We start from the raw sequence: 22,028 nt of genomic DNA, 5'->3' as shown, positions 1-22,028 counted from the left end.
CATGGTTCACCATCAAAGATTTCATAGGACAGAGAAAACACTAACCATTTAACTGATAAACTGGGCTTTATCAAAATCAAAACTTTCTATTATTTAGATACCATTTTTTTTAAAAAGATTTATTTGAAAGTCAGAGTTACACAGAGAGAGGAGAGGCAGAGAGAGAGAGAGGTCTTCCATCCAATGGTTCACTCCCTAGATGGCCGCAAAGGCTGGAGCTGTGCTGATCTGAAGCCAGGAGCTGGGAGCTTCTTCCCGGTCTCCCACCTGGAGGGGAGTGCAGGGGCCCAAGGACTTGGGCCATCCTCCACTGCATTTAGCCTAGAATTTAAGACAGCCACTTGCCATTTCAGTACACGGTTTCATACCCTGCCTACAGCTTCTTGCTGATACAGACCCTGAGAGGCAGCCGTGATAACTCAGGTAAGGAAGTTCCTGCCACCCATGTGGGAAACTAGAATTAAATTCTAGACCCTGGCAACAGCCCTCAGCCAGCCCCAGCTGTTGTGGGAATATCAGGAGAGAACCAGCAAAGAGGAGCCCTCTCTGTGTCTGTCTCCCTCTGAAAAGGGAGTACTTATAGGAGTACATGAATGTTCACGGTTTCATTCAGAAGAGCCAAATCACCAAGTAAAGAAAGGATTAAAAAATTTATCGTATACTATATAGATACAATAGTATAAAAAACAGCAACAATAACAAAGAAGGAACTAGAGAGCTATCAATATGGAGGTATCTCAGAACATCATGCTAATAGAATAAAATTTTAGATACAAAGTATCAGTATAATCCCATTTAGACCAAGTTCTAGAACAGGAAAACCTAATGCAAGGTGAGAACTAAGAACAATGTTGCTCTACAAGGGATATGGGAAACAAGGGACTAGGAAGAAGAATGAGAGTGCTTTATGAGAAAACTTTTGTTCCATGCCATAATCATGATATAGATAACAAACATGTATGCATCTGGCAAAACTTACAGAATGGCTCAATTAAGATTTCCTTATTTTACTGTAGTAAAATTTACTTTAAAATAAACAATGGTCATTTCACTATAATGTGAGTGAACTAGTGGGTACAAGACCTTTCTCTGTCTTTCCCTCTTTAACTGTATTTTTTTTTTTTTTTTTTTTTTTACAGGCAGAGTTAGACAGTGAGACAGAGGACAGAGAGAAAGGTCTTCCTTCTGCTGGTTCACCCCCCAAATGGCCACTACGGCCGGCACGCTGCACCCATCCGAAGCCAGGAGCCAGGCGCTTCCTCCTAGTCTCCCATGCGGGTGCAGGGCCCAAGCACTTGGGCCATCCTCCACTGCCTTCCCGGGCCACAGCAGAGAGCTGGACTGGAAGAGGAGCAACCAGGACAGAATCCGGTGCCCCAACTGGGACTAGAACCTGGGGTGCCAGCGCCACAGGCGGAGGATTAGCCAAGTGAGCCGTGGCGCCGGCCTGTAACTGTACTTCTAAAATAAATAAAATCTTAAAAAAAAAAAAAAAGAAATGTGATAAAGCAAAAACAGAAAGTTGTTAATTATAAATGTGGGTGGTGAGTGGGTGCTGTGACATACTAGGCTAAGTCTCCACCTGCGGCACTGGCATTCTGCGTGAGTACTGGTTCGGGTCCAGGCTGTTCCTCTTCCAACCCAGCTCATTGCATATGGCCTGGGAAAGCAGTGGAAGATGGCCCAAGTGCTTAGGCTCCTGCACCCATGTGGGAGACCTAGAAGAAGCTCCTGGCTCCTGGCTTTGGACCAGCCCAGTTCAGGCAGTTGCGGCCATTTGGAGAGTGAATCAGTGGAAGAAAGACTTTTCTGTCCCTGTCTTTAAATGTAACTCTCAAATAACTAAATCTTAAAAAAAAAAAAAAGCTAGAGGCAAGAAGATGGGCATTACTGTACAATTCAACTTTCTATAGTGTTTGCAATTTTGTCAAAAAATCCAAGAAAAAAATGTTTGAGCAAAAGATGAGACATCAAAGGACACTACTGTTTGATTTTATTTATATCAAGTTCTAGAACAAAGAAAATAATAGCATTAAAAACCCGATTAAGGGTTAGTGATGTGGCACAGTGGGAAGCTGCCATCTGTGATGCCCACATACCATTTGAGTGCCAATTCAAGTGCTGGTTGCTCTACTTCCCATCCAGCTCCCTGCTAAACGTCTGAGAAAGTAGCAGAGGATGACCCAAGTACTTGGGCCCTTGAAACCCATGTGGGAGACCCAAATGGAGTTCCAGGCTTCTGGCTTCAGCCTGGCCTAGCCCCGGGCATTGAGTTCATTTGCTGAGTGAACCAGCAGATGGAAGATATCTCTCTCTCTGTCTCTCCCCCTCTAACTCTGCTTCCCAAATAAATCTTTAAAAAACAGGAAAAAAAAAATGAGTGGTTCCTGGGGCAGAATGGGTGTGACTGATGGAAAACAACACAAAGGAATCTTTCTGGAGCGAAGGAATGTCCTGACTGGGGCGCAGGTTACACAGAAATAGACATCTGCCAAAACCCATTAAAACTGTACAGTAATGTATGTGTCTCATATTGAATATATCCTGTATCAGAGTACTCGTTTGAGTTCGAGCTGCTCAGCTTCCAATACAGCTCCCTGCTAATGAGCTTGCAAAAGCAGCAGAAAATGGCCCAAGTGTTCGGGCCACTGCCAGTTATGAGGGAAACTAGGATGGAGTTTCTAGCTCCCGGCTTTAGCCCAGCCCAGCCCAGCCCTGGCTGTTGTGGCCATTTAGGGAATGAACTAAGTGGATTGAAGACCCCCTCCTCCTCTTTCTTATAAATAAATCTTTAAAAAATAAATAAATAAATCTCTGCACTGCTGGGACTCTTTAGTAAGTCATCAACCATTCTCAATTTCATCATCTGAAAAACCTATTTACATCAAAAGGTTATTGCAAATATTTAACAAAATGCTTATGTATGATACCTTCCAATATTGCTGTTGGAAGAGTCAACCAGCTTTTTTGGTGCCAGTGCTGGGACATAATGGGTTAAGCAACCACTTGCGGCACCGGCATCCCATATGGGCACTAGTTCGAGTCTCACTTGCTCTGCTTCCTATCCAGCTTCCTGCTGGTGTCCTGGGAAAGCAGTAGAGGATGGCCCAAGTCCTTGTGCCCTTGCAACCACTTGGGAGACCTGGAAGAAGCTCCTGGCTCTTGACTTTGGATTGGCCCAGCTCTAGCCTCTGAGGCCATTTGGGGAGTGAACCAGCAGATGGAAGACCCCTCCCTCCCTCCCTCTCTCTTTCTCTAACTCTGCCTCTCAAGTAAATAAATAAATCTTTAAAAAAAAGAGTCAACTAGCTTTTAGAAATCATCCAGGCAGAGGCAGATGTTTGGTGCTGGGATGAAGAAACCACTTGGGATGTCTACATCCTATAATGAAGGCCTGGAGTGAGTCTGATCCAGCTTGCTGCTAATAGGCACACTTGGGTCCCTGTCACATATCTGGGAGACCTGGATGGAGTTCCAGGCACATTTGAGAAGTGAACCAGTGGATGAGAACACTCTTCCAAATAAAATAAACATAAACACTTGTTTAAGAAAGAGAGAGAGAGAGAAATCATCCACTGGGTCAGGCACTGTGGCACAGCAGGTTAAGCTACAGCTTGAGATGCAAGCAACCCATATTTGTTCCAGTCCCTGCACCTCTGCTTCCAATCCAGCTTCTAATCGGTCCTTGCCACCCATGTGGAAGATCCAGATGAAGGTTTAGGTTCCTAGCTTTGGCCTGGTCCAGTCCCAGTTGTTGCAGGCATTTGGGGAGTGAACCAGCAAATAGAAGAGATTTCTCTCTCTCCCCCTCACCCTGTCTCTTTTTTTTCCCCCAGGGGAGAGCGCGCACACAGTCCCCCACTACCACAAATTCTGCAGTTGAGTTTCCCACATTTGGGGAAATCCCAGGGGTCAGCACTTCGCAGTGCAATGGAAGAGCCTCGCCCTGGGAGAACCACCTGCCTGATCACGGTGTCTCCCCTGCCAGGTAAGTATCATCCTTTTAAGTAGATAAAATTGTCTTTTAAAAAAAAAGGGGGGTGGAGGAGAGGAAAGGGGAGAGGGAAGAGGGAAGAGGGAAGAGGGGAGAGAGGAGGAGGAGGAGGAGGAGGAGGAGGAGGAGGAGGAGGAGGAGGAGGAGGAGGAGGAGGAGGAGGCGGCGGCGGCGGCGGCGGCGGCGGCGGCGGCCGCGGCTAACTTTTAAGAGATGGCAGACGTTCTAAGAACCAGGATCTAATGTGGGGAGCAAAACTGCCCAAGGAAATAATCTCTCCTTCAATGAGATCCAAAAGTTAGAAAAATTTGTTTTTGCTCCACAGATATGGTTATATCAGTAAAGATGTATAACTCAGAGAATATTAATAAGTACATTCTAAAGAAAGAGAACACAAGTTTTAAGAGAAAAACCAGGTAGAATTATTGATATTTCAGGGACTGAAGGTAAAGGTATATTGCAAATAGGTACTAGGGAGAACACTTCTGGATAGACATCCTACCCATAAAATAAATTCATCTACATAAAGATAAAAATAACAAACTGTGTAGGAGATTATGTTTGCCATTCTGCTCAGTGAATATAGGCCCAGAATGAACACAAAATGGAAGATAAACTTTTACTATTGTCTAGTTGATCTCACTTCCCATGTGCCTCTTATGATACAAGCATCTTGCTGGGCTGTCAGATTCTAATGTTTAAAGTCATTTATTTTTCCCACTTCATGTACCATACACACAAACTTACTATTTCATCTGATGTTTAACAATGAAAATATGATTTGTTTCATTACTGAAGGAAAAACAGTATGTGTTGGACTTTCAGAGACTGACCATATTTATGGGTAACTTTAGGGATTTCCAAAGCTTTCTTGTGACTAAATGCCATTTTTGCCTTTCTTGGGTCAGGGTAGTCAAACAGTGAAATGAAAATTCTTGTGGCAAGGAACAAAAATATCAAGTTACTGATCCTAGAACATCGGCTTGATAAAATCAAGGCTATATTGTCCTATAGTTTGATGTCAGTCACTTTATTAAATAAATCTTTTCTTGCTTTGGGTGTTTGTTTTATTTATTTCTGCTACTACTCACTGCTCATAGTGATAAGACAGTTAAGACACTAACCATCCCTAGAGAATTTCACATTCTAGATAAAAACAGTACTTCTAATAGAGAATTTGGTATATTTAAGTCTAGTCTACACACATTTACTTACATATTTTTTCCTATCATCAGAATTTTGGTTTCAGTATACATACACCATGATTCTTCCAGTTGGAGATAATCAGATTAAGAGGAAACTAAGGATGAAACTAAGGTGATGGGAAAGAAAAAAAAAAGTATTTTAAATTGAAGCTTGTTAAAAATCAAGGAAGATAACTAAAAAAAGCACACCCAGGCCATAAAACTGCTCATCCAAAATTGCTCCCTGACAAGAAAACATGCAATCACACTGAAAGAAAATGGGTATATCTAAGAGTCTCAAAGAAGGTTTCACAAAGATAAGCTCAGCTATGATAAGGAAGATAAATACAAGTTGGGTCATCTAAGCACTGGGATCAGGACAGGACCCAGAAATGTCACCCAGACCACAGAAATTAATTTTATTTTAGCTTAATATTACAGAAGCTACAATATCACTGATAACACATTAGCTATCATCTTTTTTAAAGATACTTTTTTTATTTATTTATCTGAAGGCAGAGTGAGAAGGAGAGAAAGACAGATTGAGAGATCTTCCACCTGCTAGTTTGCTCCCCAAATGGCCACAACAGGTCAGGTCTGGATCAGACCAAAACTCCATCCTGGTTTCCCACATGAGTGGCAGGGGCTTGTACAAATACCCAAGCCACGTTCTGCTGCCTTCACAGGCACATTAGCAGGGAGCTGGATGGAAAGCATAGTCATTGTTACTCAATACAGAATGCAGATTTATTGCAAGCAGTGGCTTAACCAGATACACCAGAATAATGGCCCCAGCTATCATTTATTCTTCTCACTTGGAATATTTATTGAAAGTCTGTTATGTTCTCAGAACTGGCATCAACCATGAACAGGTTATAGAAAGTTTTCCTATCATGGAGATTACATGCAAATGAGGACAAATTTTCAAGATAATTTCAGACACAAATATGTGATATAAGGAAAATAAAACAAATGGTAAAGACTGAATATCAAAAGACCCCTCTCTAAGAAGATAAAAGACTTGAATCATGAGAAGGAACAAGCCACCAATCAAGTTACACTCTTCTAGATAGAGTATTCCTGGCAAATTAAAAATAAGGAAAGACCATGTGACAATAGGCTCTTAAATGTGTAAAGAACAGAAAGAAGGGTAGTAAGAAGGAAAGGGAGGGCCGGCGCCGCGGCTCACTAGGCTAATCCTCCGCCTAGCGGCGCCGGCACACCGGGTTCTAGTCCCAGTCGGGGCGCCGGATTCTGTCCCGGTTGCCCCTCTTCCAGGCCAGCCCTCTGCTGTGGCCCAGGAGTGCAGTGGAGGATGGCCCAGGTGCTTGGGCCCTGCACCCCATGGGAGACCAGGAAAAGCACCTGGATCCTGGCTCCTGCCATCGGATCAGCGTGGTGCGCCGGCTGCAGCGGCCATTGGAGGGTGAACCAACGGCAAAGGAAGACCTTTCTCTCTGTCTCTCTCTCTCTCTCACTGTCCACTCTGCCTGTCAAAAAAAAAAAAAAAAAAAAAAAAAAAAAAAAAAAAGGAAAGGGAAATGGCACACAATGCAGCTGATCAGAGGTAGTCCAGGGCCATACCAGGTAAGATGTGCGAGGAACTGTATGCCATGTTTTTATTTCATTTTATCCTTACTATTGTCTCCAGAGAACTGAGATTGCACAAGGTAAGTGACTTGCCTAAGGCCTGACACCAAAACCTGGATCTTAATACCTAAAGAAACTGATGCTTTTGATCTCTCCCAAAAAACAAATTTATACTTATGAGGGCTTTCTCTCAGGACTTGAGTGGCCATTAACTGCTAGAAAAGTACTACGAAGGTCAGCACCGCGGCTCACTAGGCTAATCCTCCACCTTGCGGCGCTGGCACACCGGGTTCTAGCCCCAGTCGGGGCGCCAGATTCTGTCCCGGTTGCCCCTCTTCCAGGCCAGCTCTCTGCTGTGGCCCGGAAGTGCAGTGGAGGATGGCCCAAGTCCTTGGGCCCTGCACCCCATGGGAGACCAGGAGAAGTACCTGGCTCCTGCCATCGGATCAGCGCGGTGCGCCGGCCGCAGCACACAGGCCGCGGCGGCCATTGGAGGGTGAATCAACGGCAAAGGAAGACCTTTCTCTCTCTCTCTCTCTCTCACTGTCCACTCTGCCTGTCAAAAAAATAAAAAATAAAAATAAAAATAGAAAAGTACTTCGAAAGCCAGAAGGGACAGCTACTGCTTGTGGGAGAAAACCTCACAGTTTAAGAGGGGCCAGCTCTGTGGCAGAGCAGGTAAAGCCACTGCCTGCAGTGCCGGCATCCCATATGAGCGCCAGTTCGAGACTCACTGCCTCACTGCTCTACTTCTGATCCAGCTCTCTGCTATGGCCTGGGAAAGCAGTAGAAGATGGTCCAAGTTCTTGGGCCCCTGTACCCACATGCGAGACCTGGAGGAAGCTCCTGGCTCCTGGCTTCAGACCAGCGCAGCTCTGGCCGTTGTGGCCAGTTCGGGTGTGCACCAGCAGATGGAAAATCTCTCTCTGCCTCTCCTTCTCTATGTAACTCTTTCAAATACATAAATGAATCTTTAAAAAAAAAAAAAAAAAAAAAAGAAGAAGAAGAAGAAGTTTAAGAGCTGCTGGAGTAGGCATCTGGCACAGAATTTAAGATGCCACTGAAAAAAAAGATGCCACTTAGGACACCCGCACTCCATACTGAAACACCCAGGTTTGAGTCCCAGCTCTCCCTCAAACTCCAGCTTCCTGCTAATGAGTACCCTGGGAGGCAGCATGTGATGGCTCAAGTACTTACATCCCTGCCACCCATCTGGAAGACCAGAATGGAGTTCCTGGCTCCCAAGTTTCACCTGGCCCAGCCCGGGGTATCACGTGCATTTTGGGAGAGACACAGAGGATGGAGTATCTCTGCATATCTCGCTATCTTTCTGTCTTTCACGTAAGTAAAAAATAAAATCTACTGCTCTTGTTTGCACATTACAAACATCTTTCATGTAATGCATTGGTCATTTGAAAAATATCTGTTGAGTTATAAACATCTTCCAAACACTGACACATTTCATTCTACAACAGCAAAAAATATGTATTTGTTAGTATCTTCACCAATCTCATCACAAAAGTCCTGGAAAGCTGCCAAGCTCACAGTGGCAAATATAAATTTTTCAAAATTCTAATTTTTGCTTGAAAGCCTGAATTTTGTCATGCCAATAAATTGTCTTGCTTTCCCAGAAGTGACAGGATCTTTTATTTTTGAGAAAACATATACAAATACCCAAGTTCACATAACTGTAATTTGCAATTCTTCCAAGTAAAACTAGTATTCCATGAAAAAACGGACTGGTTTGCTAGTTCAGGTCACAACTCAATCACCTTTCCTTATGACATGTATCATACTCTGGTAAGCAGAAGTGCAATGTAACATCCTTCCCATTTTCACACATGGAATATTGAAACATATGTTCAGGTGTCAAGATTAACAAAATTAACATTTTTTCCTGCTTCATAAAGGACATTCTTAAGTGAAACTGGTATTTTTTAAAATAAATATTTATTTATTTGAGAGGGAGAGTTAAAGAGAGGGAGAGACAAAGAAAGGTCTTCCATCTGCTGGTTCTCTCCCCAAATGGCTGCAATGGCCAGAGCTGGGCTGATTCCCCCAGGAGCTTCTTCTGGGTATCCCACATAAGTGCAGGGGCCCAAGCACTTGGGACATCCTCTGTTGCTTTCCCACGCCAGAGCAGGGACCTGGATCAGAAGTGGACTTGAACTGGGGCCCATACAGAATGCTGGCGCTACAAGTGTAGGCTTAACCTTCCATGCCACAGAAAAATGGGCATTTTTAAACATAAATAATGAAGAATTTAATTGCTATTAAAGCAGTTTTGCCACTATTTTAATTCATGCTGCAGTGTCAGCAATTCTATGCAGCAATTTTTGAACCATCAGTGCAAATGTCAACTAATGTTGACATTAGTTACATAGCAAATAAGGACCTAGTACTACTGTGAAATAGTTTCAACCTGGCAGACCTCCTGAAACATTTAAAGACCCTTCCCCCAGGAGTTCGCTGCTGGGACTCATGTTGTGGTGTGGTATGTTAAGCCTCCACTTGTGACACCAGCAACCCATGTCACTGCAACAGTTTGAATCCCAGCTGCTCTGCTTCCCATCCAGCTCCCTTCTAATGCACCTGGGGAAGCAGAAGAACCCTTATCACCCATATGGCTCCTGGCTTCAGCTGTTACAGTCATTTGAGGAATGAACCAATGGCTGGAAGATCTCTTTCTCTGTCCCTCCCTTCCTCTCTAACTCTGCTTTTCAAATAAATAAACCTTACCAAAAAAAGTTCATTGCCCACACTAAGACCCACTGTTCTAAACATACATATACAACAGTAAGAGGAAATAAATCTCTAGGGGAAAGAATTGAGCAGTAAGACAAGATGGCAAGGAGTCTTATTTTTCCCTATGTATCCTTTGTACTTTGCGGATTTTGTACTTTTTCTAATACTTTCACCTTAAAAAAATTAATTGTTTAAAAAAGTAAGATGGGGCAGCACTGTAGCACAGCAGGTAAAGTCGCTGCCTGTAGTGCTGGCATCCCATATGGATACTGGTTCAAGTCCTGGCTGCTCCACTTCTGATCCAGCTCTCTGCTGTGGCCTGGGAAAGCAGAAGATGGCCCAAGTCCTTGGGACCATGCACCCACGTGGGAAGACACAGAAGCTCCTGGCTCCTGGCTTTAGATCAGCGCACCTCTGGCCATTGTGGCCAGTTGGGAAGTGAACCAGCGGATGGAAGACCTCCCTCCCTCCCCCCTTTCCCTCCCTCCCTCTCTCTCTCTCTCTCCTCTCTCTGTGTAACTCTGACTTCCAAATAAATACATCTTAAAAAAAAAATAAAAAGAAAGAAAGAAATGGAAGCAGGTGCTTAACGATCAAGATGCTTATACTCCCAGGGCGGGTGTTGTGGTGTAGTGTGTTAAGTCACCACCTGTAGTGCCAGTGTCCAATATGGGCACCGGTTCCAATTCCGGTTGCTCCACTTCTGATCCAGCTTCCTGCTAATGCACCTGGGAAAACACTAGAGGATGGCCCACATGTTTGGGTCCCAGTACTCGTGTAAGAGATCCAGAAAAAGCTCCTGGCTCCAGCCCAGCACAACCCCGGACACTGTAGCCTTTTGGGGAGTGAATCACTGGATGGAAGATTTTCCTTCTTTCTCTTTAACTCTGCCTTTCAAACAAAATAAAAGATCCTAAAAAAAAAAAAAAAAAAAAAAAAAAGCACAGATGCTCATATCCCACATTGTAGTACCAAGGTCTGGGACCCAGCTCTGGCTTCTGATTTCAACATTTTGCTAATGTGTACCATGGGAGGCAATGCTGATGATTCAATAACTGGATTCCTGCCACCCATACAAGAGATCTATGATTTTGGCTTAGTCTCCAGCTCAGTTTCAGCCACCATAAACATATGGGGATTGAAGGAGTAGATAGGCACATTCTTTCTCTTAAACGAAAAAATAATAAAAATAAAAGTGAAAAAATAAAGCAAATACTCATGCACAACAGGTAACAGAACGGCTATGAAACATACCAAGATGGAACACTAACTACCTGGGATAATGTGCTAGTGAGTTTCTACCATATATGAAAATTTTGTATCATAATTTTTAAAAATCCATTTTAAAAGTTAGTTCAAAAGCAACAATTTCCTTAAGATCAGAAAGTTTGATTACTTGATTAAACATTTAAGTGTGTAAACCTTAGTTTAAAAAAAATAAAGTTAAGGGGCCAGCATTATGGGGTAGCTGGCAAAGCAGCAGACTGTGACACCAGCATTCCAGATGGGTGCCAGTTTGTGTCCCAGCTGCTCTCTGCATCTGATCTAGCTCCCTGCTAATGGCCTGTGAAAAGCAGGAGAAGACGGCCTAAGTAATTGGGCCCCTGCATCCCACATGGGAGACCTGGATGAAACTCCTGGCTTCAGGCTGGCCATGTAGTCATCTGGGGAGTGAACCAATGGCTGAAACATCAATCTTTCTCTGTGTTACTGTTGCTGTCACCATATCTCCCTCTAATTCTGATTTTCTAAACAAATACAAGAATCTTTTACCCAAAAAGTAAAGTGCTTAAACCTTATATATACACACACAGTAAAGTAACCTTTTTTTCCTTCTATTTGGTATGAATGACAATTAAGCCCACATCAGAACATAACCCATTAATTATCTGAAAAACAGCAAAGAATAAAATAGTCACCGTATGATAAATATAACAAAATGGTCGAATCTTTTGTGATTACTGCATAAACAAAATCCTCAGAGAAGTATAAACCTACTATCAAAATATGACTTAAATTTCATTTCTTAGAGGATATCCTGATCCAAGAAAGAGATTGTTCCTATAAATAAAAATGTAACTCAAAAGCAAACTGAAATGCTGAATAAAAGGAACCAGGGTTCCTTGGATAATAGCTAATTCCAGTACTGAGACATTAAAGATGCAAATTGAGCTTGAAACATCTTGTTGTGCCAGAATATTTAAGTCTAGCCTAGTTTTTGACAAAGGTATCTCAAAACGACAAGAGCCAGCATGGAGAGGGTACTTCTGGAAAACTCTAGGACAATCAGAGCATCAAAATAAAGGCAGTAATGGATAATAACTATAAAAGACAGGCTATGACTTCATACTGATAAGAGAGATAAAAGGATGCCTCTCCCTTACAAGAGAATGCCTACTGATGGAGATGGAATAGTTGTGGAGTTAGAAAACAACCATTCTGCATCCATTAAAGATCAGCATAGGCAAGTATCACTAATGGACATTACATGTTTAAGTGGAGGTTTGAACACTTTCAAACCTCACAAAACAAACAACAGAACTATTGATAGCAGGGATGGGGAACATCCAGACCATGGACTGAATAGAGACCACAAAATTATTTGGTCTGCTCTGCCAAGGCAACCACAGGTGGGACTTGAAATTCCATAAATTTATAGCAGGATCATTTTTAAGTGGGTAATTTGTATGGCCCACAAATGATGTTATAAATATTCAAGGGCCTGGCGTTGTGGCATAGCAGGTTAAGCCATCTGCAGTGTCAGCTTCCCATACTGGCACTGGTTTTGAGTCCCAGTTGCTCCACTTCCAACCCAGCTGCCTGCTAATGTACGTGGGAAAGCAGCGGAAGATGGACCAAATGCTTGGACCCCTGCAACCAAAGCGGGAGACCTGGATGAAGTTCTTAGCTCCTGGCTTCACTCTGGCCCAGCCCTGGCCATTGCAACCATTTGAGGAGTGAATCAGAGGATGAAGACCTCTCTCTCTCTTCCCTTTTCTCTAACTCTACCTTTCAAACAAATCTTTAAAAATAAATACATTTCCAAATGGCCCTTTGCAGATAAAAGGTTCCCTACGCATCACTCCAATGCAACAGTTATCAACACTGTGTCAAATATGCTCCAACTATCTCCTCTCCCATGCAACTGTTTTTGCTCTAGCAAGTATCTTTTTAAAATTTATCTGAAAGGCGGAATGGGAGGTATAGAGGAGGCAGGAAGAGGTAAGGAAACAGAATGGGCTAGATCAATCTCCCATCTGCTGGTTCACTTCTGATGCCTGCAACACGCTGGGCTGCACCAGGCAAACGCCAGGAGCCCACCAAATGGGAAGCAGGGACCCATGTCCTCAAGCCATAATCTTCTGCCTCCCAGGGAGCACATTAGCAAGAAGTTGGATAGAAACAACCAAAGGTGGGACTTGATCCCAGGCAGTACAATATGGGATGCGGGTGTCCTAAGTGGTGGTTCAACCTGCTGTGCCTCAACCCCTGTCCTTGCTCTAAAATATTTTTGAACAGATAACCATATATCTACCATTTCTCTTCCTCATTTCTTAGTCTCCCTCTCTGAAAAGTATGGCATTTCCTTACATAAATTTAATGCCATTATTGTCCCTATTAAAAACATAATTTAATTCTCAGTATTATCTATGGCCCATCCACATTCAGACTCCTTCCAAGTGTTTCAAAAATGTCTTTTTACAGTTGATTTGTCTGAGTTGGTATTTAAACAAGGACAATGTGTATAAGGTTGCTACACATAAAGTATTTTTAATCTTTCTGTTGACATCATCAGTAATTATCAAATGCCTGGTAGACAAACCAATTAATTTACTCTTGTAGTTTCTCCAAAATCAAACCAGATCTAATGCATTTGCTGCTACCCATAGCACTCTTCCTCCAGACTATCCCTGTGACTGATTCTTTGTAGTCACTGAGATCGCAAATCAAATTGGGACCTCTAAAAATAAGCTCTCTCCAACCACTCTATCTACAATAGAACTTCACTTCCACTCATTCTCTTATTACATGGTCTTATTTTTTCCACAGCATTTCCCACTATCTGAAATTATTCTATTTACTCTTTCCCCCAAACACTCCTCCCACTCCATGTTTCCCCCCACTCTATGAAGGCTGAATGCCTTTTTCACTGAAGACAAATGACAATGTCTAGAAGACATTCAATAAATACTGAGTCACTAATAACAACATAGTATCTGTATTTAAAATATGTAAGCTCAAGGGCCAGCATTATAGCACAGTGGATTAAATCCGTGCTTGCAACTCCAGCATCCCATACACCATCAGATAAGAAGCTAGCTTGATCCAATTCCCTGCTAATATGCCTGGGAAAGCAGTAGAAGATGGACCATATTCTTGGGCCCTTGTCAGCCACTTGGTAGACCTAGATGGGAGTTTCTGGCTCCTGACTTCAGCCTGGCCATTGCATGGATTTGGGGTGTAAACCAGAGGAAACCATCTCTTTCTCTATCCCCCCACCCCTGTCAATCTTTCAAATATAATAAATAAGTAAGGGGCAGGCATTGTAGCGCAGAGGGTTAATTAGCCACCTCCAATGGTGGCATCCCATATCAGAGGGCTGGTTCAAGTCCTGGCTGCTCTGCTTCCAATCCAGCTCCCTGATAATGCATCTGAGAAGGCAGTGGAAGATGGCTTAAGTACTTCAACCTCTGCCATCCATGTGGCAGACACGGATGGAGTTTCAGGCTCCTAGTTTGGGCCTTGCCCAGACCCAACCGTTTTGGTCACTTGGGGGAATGAACCAATAGATGGAAGATCTCCCTCTCTGTCTCTCCCTGTCACTCTGCATTTCAAATACGTAACTTAAAAATAAATAAATAAACTCAGCTAAGTATTTGTTCTTAAACATTTGTAACTTGCTCCTCATCTAATGATATAAATTGAATAACTGTAGAAATCTGGGCCAGCTGTTACCAACAACCTGCAGGGTGTAGGAAAGAAAGTATAAGACAATAAAATATAATTCTTAACTTTAGCTGAACAATAATTACAGGCTTCTGAAAGAAAACTTATTCAGGATGATGTAAAGAACATTATTAGGAGTAATAAAAAGTTTCATTTGTAGTACCATCTTAGAGTTATTAAAGCACAATGTATCAATGGAACACCAACATTACCTGGAAAAAGAAACATGGCTTTATCATTTCTTTTGCACATACATATACATATGTGCACATATGTATGTATGTATAAATGAATTCATACTCTCAGTACAGCATTTCTTTCTGAGGATCTGATCATAATGAATACAATAATGAATAATAAAAACATCTAACTAAAAATAGAAAGCACTAAATTTGGGCCCTAACATAAACCAGTGGTATCTATGCTACACTTCTTATTTTAACAGCTGAGAGAGAATATGAAGACCAGAAAGGGTTAACAATAAATTCACAGATCCAATGTACAGCAAGCAAAGCTAGAACTAAAATCCAGATCTCTGATCTCTAGCCCTATGCTCTTTCATATAATACTGCAACAGAATGCTAATGGTAAGTTATAGGGGCATATATAATTATGCCTTAAGTAAAGTATGACACAGAAACCCCTCTAACAAAAGGAGTATCTAAAAATCTAAATGGATTGATTCAGTGAGTTTTTTATTCCACACTTAATTTTAAAGTAAAAATATCTAGGAATAACTGCTAAACAACTTTCCTTTGGTTTATACAAGTAAATAGCTACTCTCATATCATAAACATCAATATAGCTATCTCTCAATTATTTGCAGAAATAAGAGTACTGAAGTGAAATTCATTAAGGGGTAACCTCCACTATACTGCATTTTCACCAAAACTGAATTATTTTAATAATGCCTTTCTTCAAAGCCAAGTCTATTTCTAGTGAATTAACAAGTGACCAACAGACATTCAATAAAAGGGCAAAAGTGACAAGAGGATCCACATACCTAAGAGACAGTGGCTCTGACAAACAAGGAGGAGGGCATTCTTCCTTACAATATCATTCTGGTCATTTCATGAACACACCAATCTTTAGAATCTTACTGTGGCTGACAGATTCAAACAAATCAGAAGGGGAAAGATGAAGTCATTTGCCCAAGGTTAAACAGCAAGACAATGACAAAAGTAAAATCATGGCTTAAAAAAAAATAAATTCTTTTCAGGGTAAAGGGACTTCCTTCTCATCTATCTATTTTGTCTCTTTACTGTAACTGAAGAGTACTGTTTAAGTTGAAAAACAACATGGCTTATATTACTATGTAAGCTTTTACTGAAAAACACATAGTAACAAACTACCAAAATGTAGCCTTTCACCTTAATAAAGCTAAGTAAAAACCAACCAGCATTATAAAACTTCTATGTAATTGTAAGATCACTTTCCAGAATTTGCAAGCAATCTCATACACACACACACACACACACACACTCACACGGAAAAGGCAGGTTAGCTTTCTCTTCTTCCTATTATTTTCTTTTTTGGTATAAGTCCCTAAAACAAGAAAAAGGAAGATTAAAAATACCAAATGAAATAAAGTTTGGATTAAATCAGGTTCTAAAGCTCTAAGAACTCCTATAAAAACGAAGTCTGTCATCTGGCATCTTCTCAAGAGAGTTCTGAATTCATACCGCACATAAATCAAGAAACAGGAAAGCTTACAACAATACAATGGGGTCACCCCCACACTACACACACGAACAAATCAAATGAATACCCTATACTTCCTGGCATTTAAAAAAAAAACGTTAAAATGTAACACTTGCGTTAAGAAATTAGCTATAAAGATCTACTTTAACCTATTTAAGAACGGGGCAAATCTCATTTTAGTAGTACATAACACCTATCTCCACTACAGCACTGCCACTGACTCTAATATTCTCTAAAGACAATCATTTAAAAGAAAATCAAGTTTTTTTTTTTTTTTTAACGACCAAAAAGCCAACTCCATACAAAAATCTGACGCGTCTATATTTCTGCTCTTCCGCGGACTGCGTTTCCTTGATCACAGGAGGAGGCAACTCCCTAACCGTCAGGGCCGACCGAGCGCCCTCCAACTCCCCGGCTCCCGGCCACCTCCACCACTCCATTGTCAAACCCCACTCCCACGCCTCGGTCCTCAGCCCCTAGCCTCACACTCTAGGAAGGGGAGAAGCGGGGGAAAGCGAGCTGCTCACCCCCACTCCCTCACTGCGGGCTTGTGGGTGTGTCGGCGCACGAATGCTCTGCTCACACACAATCAAACCTTCTGCGGAGATCCCAAACCCGCGTCACCCGGGAGCCGGCGGCACCGGCCGCTCGCAGACCCCAGCGAGCCGCGGCCGCAGCCCTTCCTCTTTCTCCGCTCCCGGCCGGCCCCTCCCCCGATGCGCGCACGCGCGGCCTCCCTCGCTCCCCTCCCCCCTGTTTCCCTCACCTTAATCATTAGCCACCCTCTTCCCAGGGTCCGGGAATCACCGACCCAGGAAGGAAGACAGGAAATGTAAGGGAGGGGGAAGAGGACGCGTCGAGAGCCGGCGCTCTGTGCCTCAGATCTCGGCCTAATAGGCCCCTAGAGTCAAAAGCAGCGTCTGTCACCGCCACCAGAACTGTACGTGCGGCAGCGCTGGACTCGGCCCAGATAACCCGGCTTGGGTTCAGAGTGCCTAATTCGGCCCCACAGGACTCCTTCTCCGAAGCTGCGGGCGTTGCTATGCTGCGCAGAGAGAACACCTCGCCACCATCGCCGCTGCCGCCGCTGCTGCTGCTGCTCTCCTACGGCCGCCGCCGCCGCCGCCGCCTAACCAATCCCTCCCCTACTGGGTGAGCACGACACTTGGAGGCCTTTACGACAGTTCGGAAAGTGAGAGCGCAATAGCCTTCACGCCTCCATTAACATCGGCTTCTGTCTGCGCCTGCTCGGACGCTCGTTTCTCACTGTTCCGCCCCCTTCCCCGACCCTCCCCCTTTGTGCTCGCTTCTTCGGTCTGTTCGCGAAACCAAACGCTGTCACAAATCTCATTATTTTTATCTTCTTTGGTGACTAGGCGTTCAGTATTTAGGCGTAATTTTTACTACATCTTGGTTAATTTTTTTCCTGACTAGAAATAACTACAGAGTTAGTGACTGTACTTACTGCACTCTTAAACAAAAACATCGTGGCTTGGTGTCCTTCAAAAACAAATGATACTCAAATCATATGCGCTAACGACATTGATCACGACCCCTCACAGTTGACGTAAATTTGGCTCCGGAATTGGAGCAAAAGTAGTAACATATCCTGGGAACTCGGGTTGTACAATCGCATCAGCCTTCTTAATTATTTTATGAAAATCAGTAGGTAGCAATTGCTTCATTGTATGCACTAGGAGGGTGGAGGGCGGGCGCACGGGCTTCGGAGTCAATCAAGTAGACTTCCTTTCAAAAGCCCAGTGCCACTTAACTGCTGTTTATTATGCTCTTATAAATCTGTTTCCTCCTGCAGAAATTGGAATAACAGTATTTGCCTCAAAAGGTTCTTGTGAGATTAAATGACAGTTTATAGAATGCTCCAAACATTACCAATTAAGTGTCCAATAAACATTAATTTCTCCCTTTGCCATCAACTCATCCTCTCAATTTTCTTTATTTTGTTCACTCATGTTTTCCAGAATGCTCAGTGAAGAAAATATTTTAAATTATAATAATATACAAGAAAGAGTGGCAGAATATGTAAGAAAACTGAAAGAACACGACCAGGATTTTCCTCAATCCTCCTGTTTTCTCACTCTAATTATGGAATTCCACCTGGACCATCTTACCTACACCCATAGTTTTGTTACTGTTTCATGATTTCTTCAAACCTATATTCTCAACCCTAACTTACTTTTACCTAAAGCTCTTGAACTGTGCTCTTTATTAGATACCAGCTACGTGTGCCTGTTGATCACTTGAATGTTAGTAGCTACAAACTGAGAACTGCTTTAAGTGAAAAGTACATATCCAACTTCAATCATATCATACAAAAAGGATTGTGAAAATCTCAATACTTTTAATATTGATTATATATTGAAACAATGTTCTGTATTTATTGAGTTAACTCAGTGGTTCTCAAGATAACTCCCTGTATCATTGAGGAACATCTGGAGATATTTTTGGTTGTCACAACACAGGAAGAAGGGGGTTGACTACTGGCATCTAGTGGGTGGAGGCCAGGGATGCTACTAAGCATCCTGTATGCGCAGGACAGTACTCCATGACAAAAGATTCTCTGGCCCACAATGTTAATAGTAGACTTGAAAAACTCTAAGTTACATAAGTTGTTCAAATTAGCTTCACTTATTTCTTTTTCTTTTTTTAAAACAGCTACTAGAGAATTGAAAAGTTTGTAGCTTGCATTACATTTGTATTAGATACAGGCATCTCTAGGACATCATATCAGAAATAAATGTTGGTTTATTATATTTATACCACATCAATCTTAGTCTTTCTTGTCTCAGTTAGTAGCACCAAATTATTCAAACTAGAAACCTAAAGGTCATCTGTGACTACTGTCTCTTCCTTACTCTTGACTTCTAATCAACCAATAAGTCCATTATATTTATACCACATCAATCTTAGTCTTTCTTGTCTCAGTTAGTAGCACCAAATTATTCAAACTAGAAACCTAAAGATCATCTGTGACTACTGTCTCTTCCTTACTCTTGACTTCTAATCAACCAATAAGTCCTTTCAATTATACCTCTGAAATATTCAACTATTGCAAATCCACCCATTCCTCTGCATATTCTGCACCAGTCCAGACTTTCAGTATCTTTTGTGTTAATTTGATTAATAAATATTTATCAAGCATTTACCATGTATTAGATATTTGTGCTAGATACTAGAAGTACCATATCCATGATCACCACCTGATTTTCAGGATTCAAACAACAAATCTATTATTTATACTATAATACAGAAGGGCAAGGATGGTCTGATAATGACAACATAAACATGGGACCCTACTGACATTCTAAAGCAAGTGCTGTTCAAACAAAATTTTGCAACATGAGAGGATAGTTAAATAAAACAGAGATGGCATTTCAGACAAAAAGAGCAACACATGCTAAGATACAAAATTTGATACCTAACCAGCATGAAGCAAACTGTCTACCAGGATCTACTGAAGGTGTCATGCCGGGGAATAAAAGATGAGGGAACAGTAAATGGAAATAGAGTAAGATTTTTTTGTTTGTTTTTATTTTTGTTTTGTGTGGGTTTTCTTGGGGCAAGGGTGCTAGGATAAGGAGTTTGAAATACTTTATTCTTGAAATAATGGAAAGCCATTGGGGAAAATTAATCAGCGTAATAATCAAAAAGATTTGACTATTAGAGACACCGTTATATAAACAGAATAGAAGATAGGTTGGAGGGTAGCTCCTGGGGAAGGGAGAGAAGGGAGTAATTGTGATGACAGGTGGAAAATGATGAAACTGGTGGAAATGAGACTGAGAAAGAGAGGACAAATACAAAAAGAGGGTTGCATGGCCAGTTGGATTTAGAGGATGAAACCGGAGAATCCAGGGCTTCCAGGTTTACGGCATTAAGTCAGTGATTGAGTGGTGGTACCATTCGAGAAACAGACCCAGGCTTGCAAAACCCAATTTTTTGTTTGGGACTTTTGGTGGAGGGTGGGACTGCCCTGCAAATAAGTACAAACCAAAGTGTCTAACATTTTTCCAAAGTGGAAATTCCAAAAGATTGTTGGATATAAGGCTCTGGAGCTCAGGAGACCAGTCTGGTCTACAGATAGACATTTGAATCACTAATACTTACGTGATGGTAGAAACAATAATTTTGGCGAAGTCAACCATAGTATATATGTAGAATGAAACAGATTCCTGGGGAAATGTGACATTTTAAGACTTGAAGAAGGGGGCTGGCACTGTGGCACAGGGGGTTAAAGCCCTGGTCTGCAGCACCGGCATCCCATATGGGCACCTGTTTGAGTCCTGGCTGCCCCACTTCCGATCCAGCTCCCTGCTGTGGCCTGGGAAAGCAGAGGAAGATGGCCCAAGTCCTTGGGCCCCTGCACCCACGTGGGAAACCTGGAAGAAGCTCTTGGCTCCTAGCTTCGGATCGGCATAGCTCCAGCCTTTGCAGCCACCTGTGGAGTGAACCAGCGATGGAAGACCTCTCTCTCTCTGCCTCTGTCTCTCTGTAACTCTGCCTTTAAAATAAATAAATAAATCTTAAATAAAAGACTTGAAGAAGGAAAAGAACTTCCAGAAGAAAATGAATGGGCCAGAAAGAAAGGAAAAGCAAAGCAATCAAACAAACAAAAAAAGAGATACAGGTAGTAAGCCAAAAGAGGAAAGAGTTTCAGCAGTGAAGTGGGTGCTCAAAGATACAAAATGTCTTTAGTCTGGAAATAAGATTCATAAGCAAGAGTAGCTGTCATAAGGATCTTACATGGTTTAGAACAGAGGTTATCAACTTCAGGTGATTTTGACCCCCAAGAGTTATCTGACAAAATCTGGAGATAGTCTTGGTTGTCACAAACTGGGAAATGCCACTGATAATTAGTGGACAATAACCACAGGGATGCTACTGAATATCCCACGATGTACAGGACAGGCTCCCACAACAAAGAATTATCAGGCAAAAAAATGTCAACAATGCCAAGACTGAGAAGTCCAGGTTAGAAAAGGACAGTACCATTTCATGACATCAGTAGTAAGTGGAAAATGAGAGACACACATTTTCCAAGAAAGGATAAGACTTGAATCCAGTTAATATGCTGAAAGAAAAGACCCAGTGGAAAAAAGAAAAGTGAAAGGTAACAGAAAATTAGAGGCTGCTTGATGAGAAAAAAAGTCCTATGGAAGCAGAGAAAATGAAATTTAAAGCTCCAATGGAAGAACTAGACTTGGGGAGGAGAAACAGTGGCCTTCACTGAAACAGGCGTGAAAAAAGAAATGATGATACAAATGGATTTGGTATGTGAGCTTCAGGTTTTATGGAGAAATCTACCGAGGTATCAGGTTTGGAACTGGCTGGGAAGAGAACGATTAGAACAGAGAGATTAAAAAAAAAAAAATCAAAATAGTCACTAACATAATAACAGCAGGGTATGGTGGTGGTATAATAAATCAAAGGTGGGGAGCCCAGAAAAGAAAAGGGTTGCATGAGGAACAGGTGCTGTAAGGATGTATTTAGAGGAGTAATAGTAGAGTGGGAGATAGTTCTCACCTGAATTACATACAGTAGTTCCCTGATTGCTATGCCTCTGCTCCTGCCACCATCACCCACCGCCGTCAATTCAACCCTGAAACAGTGCCAGAGTATGACAGTAAATGACCAAGATCGTAAACTGCTTTAAAGCCTTCAGCAACTCCCTATCACCTCTAGTTAAAGCCTGAAATTCTTAGCTTAGAAATTAAAATCCTTCAAAATCCAGATTCTTGACTATCCTTTCTCACCTGCCAGTCCCTGCCAATGCCTCTGCTTAGAATTCAAGGAACTCTCCAAACTTCTTATAATTCTCTAAGAAAAAAATCTGTTATTCTAAGACAGCC

The 22,028-nt window shown here is 42.1% G+C and overlaps 1 protein-coding gene and 1 non-coding gene across 49 annotated transcripts in view; both read right to left on the bottom strand.

The window, feature by feature from the left end:
* The window catches only part of RNF111 (ring finger protein 111), a 137,274-nt gene that overhangs the window by 59,387 nt on the left and 55,859 nt on the right, over positions 1-22,028 (bottom strand). For 5 of the 48 annotated variants that reach the window (XM_051821951.3, XM_089310458.1, XM_089310460.1 and 2 more), the window contains exon 3: positions 21,703-21,778. The exons of 8 other annotated variants lie outside the window; for them this stretch is intronic. The gene's annotated coding sequence lies outside the window, so the exon portion shown is untranslated. Of the gene's footprint in view, positions 1-15,463; positions 15,566-15,946; positions 16,006-16,688; positions 16,907-16,927; positions 17,409-21,702; positions 21,779-22,028 lie in introns of those variants that run through there. 35 more of the 48 variants (XM_051821948.3, XM_070054274.2, XM_070054272.2 and 32 more) reach the window with 21 other exon arrangements.
* LOC127484024 (U1 spliceosomal RNA) lies at positions 3,834-3,996 on the bottom strand. Its single transcript, XR_007910805.1, has one exon. It is a non-coding gene; the product is annotated as a U1 spliceosomal RNA (small nuclear RNA).

This window comes from Oryctolagus cuniculus, chromosome 12, assembly GCF_051225735.1.
Source record: "Oryctolagus cuniculus isolate XC-2025 breed Fujian yellow rabbit chromosome 12, ASM5122573v1, whole genome shotgun sequence".
In the NCBI taxonomy this organism is placed as follows: Eukaryota; Metazoa; Chordata; class Mammalia; order Lagomorpha; family Leporidae; genus Oryctolagus; species Oryctolagus cuniculus.
The sequence above is the reverse complement of the archived record's forward strand: the minus strand, read 5'-3'. Positions and strand labels throughout refer to the sequence as shown.